At 39.1% G+C, this 12,784-nt stretch overlaps 1 protein-coding gene and 1 pseudogene across 1 annotated transcript in view; one reads left to right on the top strand and one right to left on the bottom strand.

Moving 5' to 3' along the window:
- Window positions 1-12,784, top strand: part of FGD4 (FYVE, RhoGEF and PH domain containing 4) — a 211,958-nt gene that overhangs the window by 22,141 nt on the left and 177,033 nt on the right. The window lies entirely within an intron of this gene.
- Window positions 7,601-8,918, bottom strand: LOC129149811 (60S ribosomal protein L4-like; annotated as a pseudogene).

Raw genomic sequence — 12,784 nt, 5'->3', positions numbered from 1 at the left:
TAAAAGTGATGTGAATAGCTAGTTATAATGAAAGGATACCTGTTACATAAAACAGATACAATTTTAGAGTTATAGTTAAAAGCACTTTTTAATTGAATCATTTCTCAAAAGTACCAAGGAAACTTATTTAAAGGAATGCTATTTTAGAAAAAAAAAAAAAAAGAAACTGAGTTATGAAAAATTAAAGGATGTAAATGTATTAGCTGTAGGATGTTCAGCAGCGCCCTAATCTCTCCTCCCTAAATACCAGTAGTTCCAGGCATTGCCAAAGATTTCTTGAGAGTCAGCATAGCGTGCTCCTTGCCTGTGTGAGAACTCATGTCTAGCAGAACTCCACTCTCATTCCTTTATTCCTTGGGTGTGTGTACCTGGCTTCCTGGTTATGGTAGCAGCCTGTTAGTCTAGGTAGATTTTTATTTATTTATTTCTAAGGACAGAGAGGAGAGGGAATGCACTTGAAACTGTTGCTTTTTGGTAAGATAAAGGTGTAAATCACCCAGACATATCTCCAGCTATTGTCTCTGCCTACTTCCAATAGCATAAATGAAAACCTCTGGATCAGTTCTTTGGATCACCTGAAGAAATTTTCTAATTTATGAGCAGTTGGCTAGTAGCCATCTGGTTTATGGTATGTTTTATGATGAATTCCTCAGCCCTTCCTAGTTAAGCAAAGTTCATTGAACTGGCAACTCTGGGATCTGGTCACAGTGGCTCATTGCATTCCTGTCCCCAGCTATCCCTCAAGCAAAAGCCTTCTTTTCAGAGCTCCATCCTTTTTTGTAAGTTGTCCCATTTCTCAAAGTGTTTGCTTGTTGTTACGACTGAAGAAAACCTTATTCTAGGAGAACATAGTGCTGGTAGTCATAAAAAAGCTGGGATGAAAATTGACGATACAACCTTCTAGTGCAATTTTTTAATATTATGCTAATGGTGTTGGAAAAGGAACAGGGCTTATTTGAAAGGGCTTAACACCAAACTAAAGTAATAAATTGTAGTTTAAACAAAATTGACAGGCTGACTTAAAACACACACACAACACAGCTTTACTGAGATATGGTTCAAATACTATACAATTTCCCCATTTAAACAGGCAGGCTGATTTCTGAGATGGAAAAACTTTGGATTGTTTCTATATAGTTCGATAGAACTTCAAGTTAGACAAAGATTTTTTGACAGAGGAATTTTCTCTCTTCAAAAGTGCTTAATTGTATCAAGGTAAGACCTGAGGTGAGGATCAAACAGAGAATGGGTAGCATGCCTTCCGAATTCAGCAGGAAGTATTGGGCAACTTCCACATACTCTGTCCTAAATTTGTAACCTTTTAAATGCTTTCTACCAAATTGTGTGACATATATTTGAAATGCTGATTGATAATGTAAATAGATTTGGTTGACTTATTGGAATATCACAAAAGCTTATTAGCAAATTGAGATGGGAGGGTCATTGATGGGTAGGTTCCCATGCAAATCTAACATTTACCAGTTGAAGACTTTTGTGTGTTTGTAAATTGGCCTTGAAAAAATATGCAGCCAATGAAGTGTGAAGGTGGCTCACAGGTCCTTTGAAAGATAGGAAAGTTTGCACTTGCCATAATGAGATATGCAATATTCATAATATGGCTCTTTGAAAGAAAGTTAATACTGAAAAAGCCTATATCAAGATTTTCTCTCTCTCTTTTTTTAAATTTTCTTTTGCTATTTCTGTGGTGTAAAATAGGAATTTAGGAAATGTGACATTGGCTTACATAATTCTTACCCTCTGACCATTGCTTAGGAATGATTAGGTTGCAAACTGGGTTTGCCTCGAGTACAATGGCTTTTTATATGGGTAGGAATGCAGGAAACAACTCATGATAGAATTATTGAATAAAATCTGTTGTTTCTGGACTCATAGATACAGAGAACAAACTGATAGTTGCTAGAGGGGGTCTGGGTGAAAAAGGTGAAGGGATTAAGAACTACAGATTGGCAGTTACAAAATAGTCACAGGGATGTAAAGTACAGCATAGGGAATAAGTCAATAATATTGTAATAGTTGTGCATGGTGCCAGACTTATGGGGGATCACTTTGTGAGTTATCTAAATGTCTAACCACTATTCTATACACCGGAAACTAATATAATATTGAATGTCAACTGTAATTGAAAAAAAAAAAAATCTGTCGTTTCTGTGGGTGCTGAAATAGGCAGTCAGAAAATGTATTCGTTACATTTCATCAGTAGGTCTTAATGCATAGGTTTTTTGGGTCTGAACTTACACATCCCATGTAAGCAATCATTTTGAGAATGAGGCACACCTTGATACTGTGAGTTGCGAATAAGATACATATTATTTCCAAGAGTCTAAAATTTCTTGGTTAAACACAGATTCAAAATAGCTCTGGTAAGGACCTCCTGCCTGTGTAACTTCCAGTTTTTCTAGAGAAGCCTAAAGACTGGAATTCATTGTAAAATTTCTCAGTGGTTACAACTGATGAAAAAATGTTACTTTGTTTTGTGGATCAAACAAACCATGCCTACGTGCAGTGTGTCCACATGCACTCTCTGGCCTAAGTGGTGTGAGGCCTGCTCCTGCCCTCAGGAGAGATAGACATCAGGGCTTGTGATACAAGCCGGGAAGTGATCGGTCCCAGCATGTACAGGGGTGCTAAAGACCTGCAGCGGGGGCAACAAGGAAGAGTCCACAGAGGAAGAGGCACTGACGGGGGCCCTGAAGGTGGGATTTAGAGGTGGGTCAAATGAAGCCTGAGGGACAAATAACAAGACCCCAAAAGCATTTGATGTTATCACTTGAGGGGGGATGTTAGGCAAGAAAGATAGCTGTTAGGGCAGGAGGAGGGGAAGGGTGAGGGAGGGAATTTATCTCATCCACTGAACAAAGAAGTCAGCAGTCCTGGGACTTGCCAAGATAAAATCACCTGATGTTCTCATAAACTCTGGGAAAAGCCACAACAATGTAAAAGGGGGACCTTGAAATGTAGTCTATCTGGCAGAGGAACCTTGAAACCTATAGGGGGGAAAAGTATAAAACCTTTGAACCCCCACCAGGTGGACACCCAGATAAGCTGAGTTGTCCACTTGTGCTTTATGCCAAGTGTATTATTAATAAATTTGTTTGTTTTGCTTTCTTTATTGTTGAAAGTATTACATATGTCTTCCCCCTCTCCCCCATTGACTCCTTCTAGCCAGCCCTTACCCTCCACCCCAGGCCTTCACCACCCTATTGTCTGTGTCCATGGGTTATGTGTATATGCATACAAGTTCTTTAGTTGACCTCTTTTTTAAAAAAATATATATTTTATTGATTTTTTACAGAGAGGAAGGGAGAGGGATAGAGAGTTAGAAACATCGATGAGAGAGAAACATTGATCAGCTGCCTCCTGCACACCCCCTACTGGGGATATGCCCGCAACCAAGGTACATGCCCTTGACCGGAATCAAACCTGGGACCCTTCAGTCCTCAGGCCGATACTTGACCCACTGAGCCAAACCGGTTAGGGCTTTAGTTGATCTCTTAACACCACCCAACTACCCTAGCCTTACCTCTGAGATTCGACAGTCTGTTCCATGCTCCTGTGTCTCTGGATCTATTTTGTTCATCAGTTTATTTTTGTTCATTAGATTCCACATATGAGTGAGATTATGTGATACTTGTCTTTCTCTGGCTTATTTCACTTAGCATAATACTCTTTAGGTCCCTCTATGCTGTCTCAAAGGGTAAGAGATCCTTCTTATTTTACTGCTTCATAGTATATTTCATGGTGTAAATGCACCACAGCTTTTTATCCACTCATCTACTGATGGGAACTTGTGCTATTTCCAGATCTTAGCTATTGTAAATTGCACTGCTATGAACATAGGGGTGCATACATTCTTTCTGATTGGTGTTTCGGGTTTCTTAGGATATATTCCTAGAAGTGGGATAACTGGATCAGATGGCAGTTGCTTGCTTTGTTTCAACACTGCTTTCTGTCAATCATCTGAATTCTTTCTCGATAGCTGACAAGAGCCAAGAAGGGGAGAGCCAGCTCCCTTTGACTTGGCTGGCTCTCCAGTAACACATATGTACCTATACGCATTTACACTTTGCCTATGTATCTAAAAATCATGAGTCTTTCATACAGTTATATCCAGTTCTAATCTGATACCACAGCATTCCAGTTTTTGCCCTTGCCACATTTGTAACTTCCTTTCCTGAAAGTGAGAAACCTGGCTTCTATTATCCTAAGCCTAAACCTGGGGCGGAGGCTTTAGGCTTTAGGCTTAGGAAGGGGCCAAGCCTACAATTGGAGGTGGGGCGGGGGGAAACCCCTTCCCAAGCCTAAAGCCTGGGTGGAGGCTTTAGGCTTGGGAATCGGCCGAGCCTGCGATCGGAGGTGAGGTGCTGGGAGGAACCCCTTCCCAAGCCTAAACCTGGGGAGGAGGCTTTTGGCTTGGGAAGGGGCTGAGCTTGGGATAGGAGGGAAGGGGAAAATATCAATGGAAAGATATCCTCAGGTGAGGATAAAAAGAAAAATAAAGAAAGAAATGTCATATCCTATGAAAGACACATCTTGAAAATGCTTAAAGAAAGTTGTCATTTTTTCATGGTGAAGGGACTGGAGTTTGTGTTGATGAAAATACCTTGGCAGCAGCAGGGTGATGGGGCTGGTGCCTTCCCCTGATCAGCCCAGTTGCCTCAAGTAAAGGGAGGCCAGACTGCGGCTTAGGTCCACTCCCAATGGGGTTCGGGCTTAAGCCATCTGTAGGACATCCCTGAGGGCTCCCAGTATGTGAGAGGTGGCAGGCTGGACTGAGGGACCCCTCCCCAATGCACGAATTTCATGCACTGGGCCCCTAGTCCTTAATACACAGGGGCAGGCAAAAGTAGGTCTACAGTTGTTCATATGGAAAATGCAGGTTATGATTATTACAATAGCTTTATTAACTCTGTGCTTCGAGTACTCACAGCTGTAAACTTACTTTAAAAAAAAATCTTCACCCGATAATACGTTTTTATTGATTTTTAGAGAGAGGTAGGGGGAGAGAGAGCAACATCGATGTAATCTGTTGCCTCCCGTATGCACCCCAACCAGGGGATCTAATCCACAACCTAGGTATGTCTCCTGACCAGGAATCAAGCCCTTAGCCTTTTGGTGTCTGGTATGACACGCCAACCAATTGAGCAGCATGGCCAGGGCTGTAAACCTACTTTTGCCCACCCCTACCCCTGTATTTATTTATTTGGTCAATCCTGATGTACATAACTAATCTCCCATTGTTGCTGCCACCTCTGCCTCTGTGCAGGTGTCCTCACACCACTTGGGTCTGGTACCTACTGTGCCAGGCTGACCCCACATGTGGACACCCTCCTGACTGGACTAGTTTACTTCATTTATACCTTGGGTAAAGTCTTGTGAAAAGGGATAACTGATAGCTTTCCTGTACTCTCTCAATCTTAAATTGCTTTTTTTGTTGTTAGACTCTCCTCCCCTAACCCCCCCCCCCCCATCTAACCAGGTATCTTTTACAATAGCAATGAATATATTTACATGTGGATATTTTGATTCTCATATCAATACTTAAATATATCTATTATTGGAAAGTTTGTGGTATGTTACATAAATGTTATATATGATGATGTATTTTAGGCATAAATAGTAAAGCCATATGTTTGTATAGCAGCATCAAATGCAAAGAGATTAGAACTGGCTTTAAAATTCCACCTAAAATCTACCTATAATTCTCATTTCCATTGCAATGTAAATTAGAATATTGCACACATTTGTGACTTTTCTGATTTTAAAATTATATAAAGACATTACCATTGGTGTTTTAATTTCCTTTGGTATTTGTGTTGTTCCTTAGAAAGATGTCTGTTTTTTGTTTTCTTTCACATGTGCATGAGGAGAAAGTTAGTGATTAAGGTCATGCTGATGTAATGATAACAATCACAGGGTTTCTTACCTTCCTGAACTACATCCTTTGGACACTCTCACAAACAAGCCAGTTTGTTGGAAAATCGAGTTTCCTGGATGTTCCTTTTTTATGTGCACTTAGTATTTTGGAGGAAGCTGTGTAAATGTCGGCACTCCGAACAGCTTTTGATCTCTAAAGTTCTAATTGATTAAAAAGCATGCTGACTTTAAAGTTCTTTTAAGTTTGTTCTTCTTTATATTGTCTATTCTTACGTCTGTCCTGACATAACTTTTCTGGGAAGCCGTCCTATTCCACTATTTTTTCTTAGTGATTTGGGGAATAGTTTTATAGGAAAAGCATTTGATATCGCTGCCTGTGGTACATGGAACTTCTTGTGGAGTTCTCAGTCTTAATATATACCAGACACTATTCACATCCCTTTTTTTTTTTTTTTTAATCTAGAGATCTCTGTTGCACCTGTGGGTGGGCAGATAACATTTAATCCAAAAGCAAGTAAATGCCTTCAGTTGTCTAAGAATGGAATTTTGGTGAATCAAAAGTGGGAAGCTACTGACAAAGTTATCAATACAAGTGTAGGTATATCAGTTTGTGAGGTATAGTCACACTGCAAAGTAATACAACTGGCAGATTGGTTATGTTTACTATTCTTTGGAGGTTGGGATCCTGAAGGAAAAAGTAGAGAGCTTCAGTGATCACATGGTGGGTGCATAATTTCATTTGTGCATTCTCCTTGCTTTGCATTCCAGTCCATGTTGTCCTATGGAAACATGTGACTCTTAATAGCCAAAAGCGATGTAACATTTTATGGTAAAGAATGCACCAAATAAACAATTTTATTTAACTTCTTACGGAAAATTTCTAACTTAATGCAATATAGAGGAGAATATGACCTCTAGCTCTATCACTCAGCTTTGACAATTATCAACATATGGTCCAGTAAATTTGTTATAAAGATTTTTTAAAAATATAACTTTATTGATTTCAGAGAGGAAGGGAGAGAGATATAGAAACATCAGTGATGAGAGAGAATCACCAATTGGCTGCTTTCAGGACACTTCACACTGAGATCGAGCCCCATCCTGGGCTTGTGCCCTGACTGGGAATCAAACTGCGACCTCCTGGTTCATAGATGAATGCGCAACCACTGGGCCACGCCAGCCCGGCATAAAGATTTTTTAAAAGCCCTTTGCATATTTTTAATGAAATGGGACTTATTTATAACCTTTAGCATGTTTTGTTCTCAGAACTAAAATAATTTACATTTAAAGCAATTATTCATATGTGTATACCTTGAATGTCTATAATATGGCAAATAAGTAATTTCCCTAAGAGTCCAGTTCACCTTTGACTATCAACTCTTTATTCCCCTTCTTTGTTTTGTGAAACCATTTGGGTTACTTTCTGGAAAAAAATTTTCCCATAGGTCTAATCAACAGTAAGTAAAACAAATAAGATCCTTATAGCATTGATGATTGTTAGCTACCTGAATGAATTAAAAGAGTTCAAGGAGATATTATGTATGGCAAGATCTGTCCTCATCCTGATTTTGTGATGTTCTTTCCCATTACTTCCCTGTCCATTTAGTACATCCACAGAGAACTACCCCCCTCTAGCCCTTTCTTATTGTGGTAAAATACACATAACATAAATTTTATCATCTTAACTATATTTAAAAAAAATATGTTTGTATTGATTTTTTTTGAGAGAGAGAGAGGAAGGGAGAGGGAGAGTGAGAGATATATGAAATGCTATAACCATTGAAAACTCTGTGATGAATCTTTTTGCAAGGTGCTTGGAGGGCTATTCAGATCTCTGGGCTTTATAAGATTCTGCAAAGGTCTGTACTGAGCACCTTGTGCATGGGAAGGTTGTAGTTACTCTTGAGGGAGGCAGCTTTACGCCAAGTGCCATACAGATCATCTAACTTGCCGAAAACACTTTCAGTATAAATGCAGAAACAAGTGCCTACCAGGAGAAGTTTAAAATGTTCAGTTTGTTTACATTAAGCAGAGCAATTCCAGGGATGTTTCTGAAGGCTTTGATAATGCCGTTGTCCTCATTATAGATGATGCAAGGTCCCTGCACTAGATTCGATGACAGTTTCTTATTTTGCCTTTGCCAGCTTTTATTTGCTGAGAGGCATAGATCTTTGTGATATCACTCTAGGCCTTAAGTTTATTTTAAAAAAAAAGACATTTTTATTGATTTCAAAGAAGAAGGGAGAGGGAAAGAGAGATAGAAATATCAATGATGAGAAAGAATCACTGATGGGCTGCCTCCTTATGACCCTCACTGGGGATCCAGCCCCAAACCCAGGCACGTACCCTTGACCAAAATCGAACCCGGAACCCTTCAGTCCACAGGTCGACACTCTATCCACTGAGGCAAACTGGCTAGGGCGTAGGCCTTAAGTTTCTTAAGAGGCAAAACAGCCTCCTTGGTTTTCTTGTAGCCTTTAACTTTACCTTCAACCACCAAAGGAGGTTCAGGAACTTCCTCAATACAATGACCTTTAGACATGACGAGGGCTGATAAGGCTGAGGCAGCCAGGGCAGAGCAGATGGCATATCATTTCTGTGTGGTGTTTACTCTGTAGTGCCAGTGACACTACGTTTTGGCTGGTGCATACGTGTGGCTCCCACGACACATATTGCCAAAAGCACTCATTTAGAACAATGAGTCCCACTGCCTTGAACTCCAGCCATAGCTCTGCTAGTACTTCATGACTCAGCACTGGTTTCATGATTGATAATTCACTAACAGCATAGGGCTGTCAATTGTTTTTGATGACTGCTAGTTTACTAACAGCCTAGGGCTGTGTATTGTTTTTATGGAAGTTGTGGTGAACAAAGTTCATAATATCTAGTCATATGAGAGCCTTGAACATAGCAGGCAAAGTGACATTTTTGCCAGATTATTTCCCCTTGTCAGAGTACATTGATATCTGTGGACGACAACATGCCATGGTGCGAAGAGGTGATGGCCATCCTCCTCTCAGCTTGGTGGCTCCCACAGGAAAAAAATTTTAATTTTTTGAGGAACCACCATACTGTTTTCTACAGTGGCTGTACCATTGCACATTCCCACTAAAAGTACACGAGAGTTCCAGTTTCTCCAGATCCTCACTAACACTTGTTTTCTGTTGTTGTTTTTTGTTAATCCTCACCTGAGGATATTTCCCCACTTATTTATTTATTTATTTTAGGGAGCGTGGAAGAGAGAGGGAAAGACAGAGAAACATCAATGTGGGAGAAACATATCAATTGGTTGCCTCCTGCATGAGCCCTGACCAGGGCCCATCGAGGGAGAAGCCTGCAATCAAGGTACATGCCCTTGACCAGAATCAAACCCAGGACCCTTTGGTCTGCAGGCTGATGCTCTATCCATTGAGCTAAACCAGCTAGGACCGTTTTCTGTTTTTGATGATAGCCATTTTAATCCAGTGGATACCCAGTTTTCCCAGCACCATTTGTTGAAAAGACGTTCCTTTTCCCACTGAGGCATCTTGGCACCCTTGTCAAACATCATTTGGTCATATATGTAAGGGTTAATTTTTAAGCGCTGTATTCTGTTCCAGTGGTCTGCCTGGTTGTCTCTATGCTAATACTACATTGTTTTGATCACTATAGCTTTGCAGTAAGTTTTGAAATTAGTAACTGTGAGGTTGGCCAGTTTTATTCTTTTTTAAGATAAAAGGCATCTGAATTGGAAAGGAGGAAATAACATTATCTGTTTGCAGACAATATGATTTTCTCTGTAGAAAACCCTAAAGATTCCACACACAAAAAAAGCTGTTAGAACTGGTGAATGAATTTAGCAAAGTAGGATACAAAGTCCACACACACAATTCAGTTGCATTCTATACACAAACAGTGAACACAGAAAAGGAAATTATGAAAACAGTTCCATTTACAGTAATATTAAAAAGAATAAAATACTTAGGAATTAGCTTAACCAAGAAGGAAAAAGGCCTGTACAATGAAAACTACAAAACATTGCTAAAAGAAATCTTAAAAGACATTAATAAATGGAAACATGTCCCATGTTCTTGGATTAGAAGACATAAATATTAAAATGTCAATGCATTCCAAAGCAATCTACAGATTCAGTGCAGTCCCTATAAAAATTCCAGTGACATTTTTTTGCACAAATAGAAAAACCCATGAATCACAAGGGGCCTCAAATAGCCCCCCCCCAAAAATTTAAAAATATATATATATTTTATTGATTTTTTTACAGAGAGGAAGGGAGATGGATAGAAACATCAATGAGAGAGAAACATCGATCAGCTGCCTCCTGCACACCCCCTAATTGGGATGTGCCCGCAACCAAGGTACATGCCCTGAATCAGAATTGAACCTGGGACCTTTCAGTCCGCAGGCCGATGCTCCATCCACTGAGCCAAACGGGTTTGGGCCCAAAATTTTTTGAAAAAGAACAAAATTGGCCAACTCACACTTCCAGAATCCAGTGATGTGTATTTTGGTCCACTTGATGATGTCCCACAGGTCCTTAGGCTCTGTTTGCTTTTCTTCAGTTTTTTCCTTTCTGTTCCTCAGACTTGATAATTTCTATTGTCTTGTCTTCAAGTTTGGTGATTATTTTTTCTGCCTGCTCAAATCTGCCTTTGAATCCCTCTAGTGAAATTTTCATTTTAGTTATTGTACTCTTCAGCTTCAGAATTTCTTTTTCATATCTTTTTTAGTTTGCTACCTCTTTATTAATATTCTCATCTTGGTCACACATTTTCTTGACTTTCTCCTCATATTCCTTTAGTTTTTGAACATCTTTATGAGATTTGTTTTAAAGTCTTTGTCTCATATATCGGCCATTAGATCTTTTCCAGGGACAATATCTGTTTATTTACTTATTCTTTGTTTGAATGGGTTATACGTTCCTGTTTATTTGTTTGCCTTGTGATTTTGTTGTTGTTGAACATTGGACATTTGAATCTAATAATGTGTTAACTCAGGAGATTAGATTCTTCATTTTCTCAGAATTTCCCATATTTTGTTATTGTTTTTATTTTTTTGTGTGTGTGTATGTGTGTGTGTGATTTTGTTTTGTTTTTTTTCCTTATTGTCATAGGCTAGTTTTATGCTGAGGTCAGACTGAAGTGTATACTTATGGTCTTCTCAGGTCTTTTCTGAGTCTTTCTGTGGGAATGTGTCTGGTCAGTTTCTAACTCTCCTATATGTGTAATTGTTCCTAGTCTTTAATGCCTGCCTCCTGAAAGTGGAAAAAGTGAAAAATGAAGTGGGAAAACAGGGCTCGTACTCTTTAAATCTTCTATAAATCACTTCAGCTCGTGGGGGAGGGTAATATGGAAAGTTACAACAATGAAGGCTGCCACCCCTTTGTCCTTCTGTGATCAGAAGCAGTAATCAGCAATGAAAGCATAGATCGCCATTATTTGGAGGATAGGATCTTTTTTGTCTGCCCTGGTTCCCATAAATTGTGTGCAGCTGCTCCAGGAACATGTGCACAGCTGCCTACCAAGTGGCTGGGGGTGGGGAGTGGGTTACTGCTAATGTGCAAAGAGCTGAAATTGACCTATAATAAGTATAGTTGTCTTCTGCTGGAAGTTGCAAGCCTTCAGCACTCTAGAGTTTCAAAATAGTTATATTCAGACAGATTCTGCTAGTGAAATTGTTGTCTAGGAGAGGAAACAGATACCTGGTACTTCCTACTCTGCCATCTTTCCAGAATCCTTTCCGTAGAGAACCTTTTGAAGAGCACAGCATCTCCCACTACAGTACAGATTGGGTACTGTGGTACAAGTACTCAGTGCTATTTGACTTGGTTTAAATTTTGTTTTTCTTCGTCCCTCCCTGATGATCTCATTCTAGAGTCTGGTCTTTTAGATCATAGTGCTTTTTTTGCAATTGGCTGTTAGGTTTGGATGGGCACAGATGACTTCATGAAATAATGCCCCTAAAGTGATATTTTAGTTTAATTTTGAAGGAGTGGTAAAATTTAGAAGGACAAAGGTGGGAGTTGGGAAGGATATATTCCAGATCTCTGAAATGTACAGAACTATATTCAATTATGATAAAATAGATGGTTTCTATGATAAACCCTCTGTTCAATCTTTTAAAGTATTGTTTACAATTCAGCAATAATCACGAGGTAGATATTTTTGTCCCATTTTCTGTATAATACTAGTCTCCTGGGACTTCCCTGGATTTTATACTGATATCTCATTTTGTTTAGCATTGGTCCTGGGTAAGTGTCTTAGTTTGGCTAATGAGTTATATGTTCATTCTACAGAGAAGCAAAATGGTATTTAGACTTATTGATATACTTGCCCAATTAGCTTGTATAGAGCCTGATTTGAGTTCTTATATTTCAGATTATAACAAATAATATTTTCCAAAAGTTGTCTTGGGTAGAACTCGGGATGGTTTTGTAATAAGAGTGGGGAGTAATTAGCCCTAGTCCGAGAAATGCCTTGGACTTGTTCAACAAATCATAAAAGCAAGACCTGCAAGGCACAAACTGTTCCAAGTAGTTTCTAACTGCATTTCTTGGAACAAAACTCGAGAATATTTATAGGAATACAAAAATACCCAGCATCCAGCAAAGTGAAATTTAAAATGTTTGGCATCCAGTCAATGATTGCAAGGAAACAGGAAAACACAACCCTAATGAAAAGAATTATCACTTGACACCAAGCCAGAAGTAATACAGATGTTAGAATTAACAGAGAAGGTCATTAAAACAAGTTATAACTCTATTACATGTTTAAAAAGAGTAAAGTGTAAACATGGGAGATATTAAAAAAAAAAAATGACCCAGATAGAACTAAAGTTGGAACCTACAATATCTGAGATGAAAAATATACCAGATGGGATTAAGCCACATTAG

This window comes from Eptesicus fuscus, chromosome 7 (genome assembly GCF_027574615.1).
Source record: "Eptesicus fuscus isolate TK198812 chromosome 7, DD_ASM_mEF_20220401, whole genome shotgun sequence".
Taxonomy (NCBI): Eukaryota; Metazoa; Chordata; class Mammalia; order Chiroptera; family Vespertilionidae; genus Eptesicus; species Eptesicus fuscus.
Note: the sequence above shows the minus strand (reverse complement) of the source record. Positions and strands in the feature narration are given on the sequence as shown.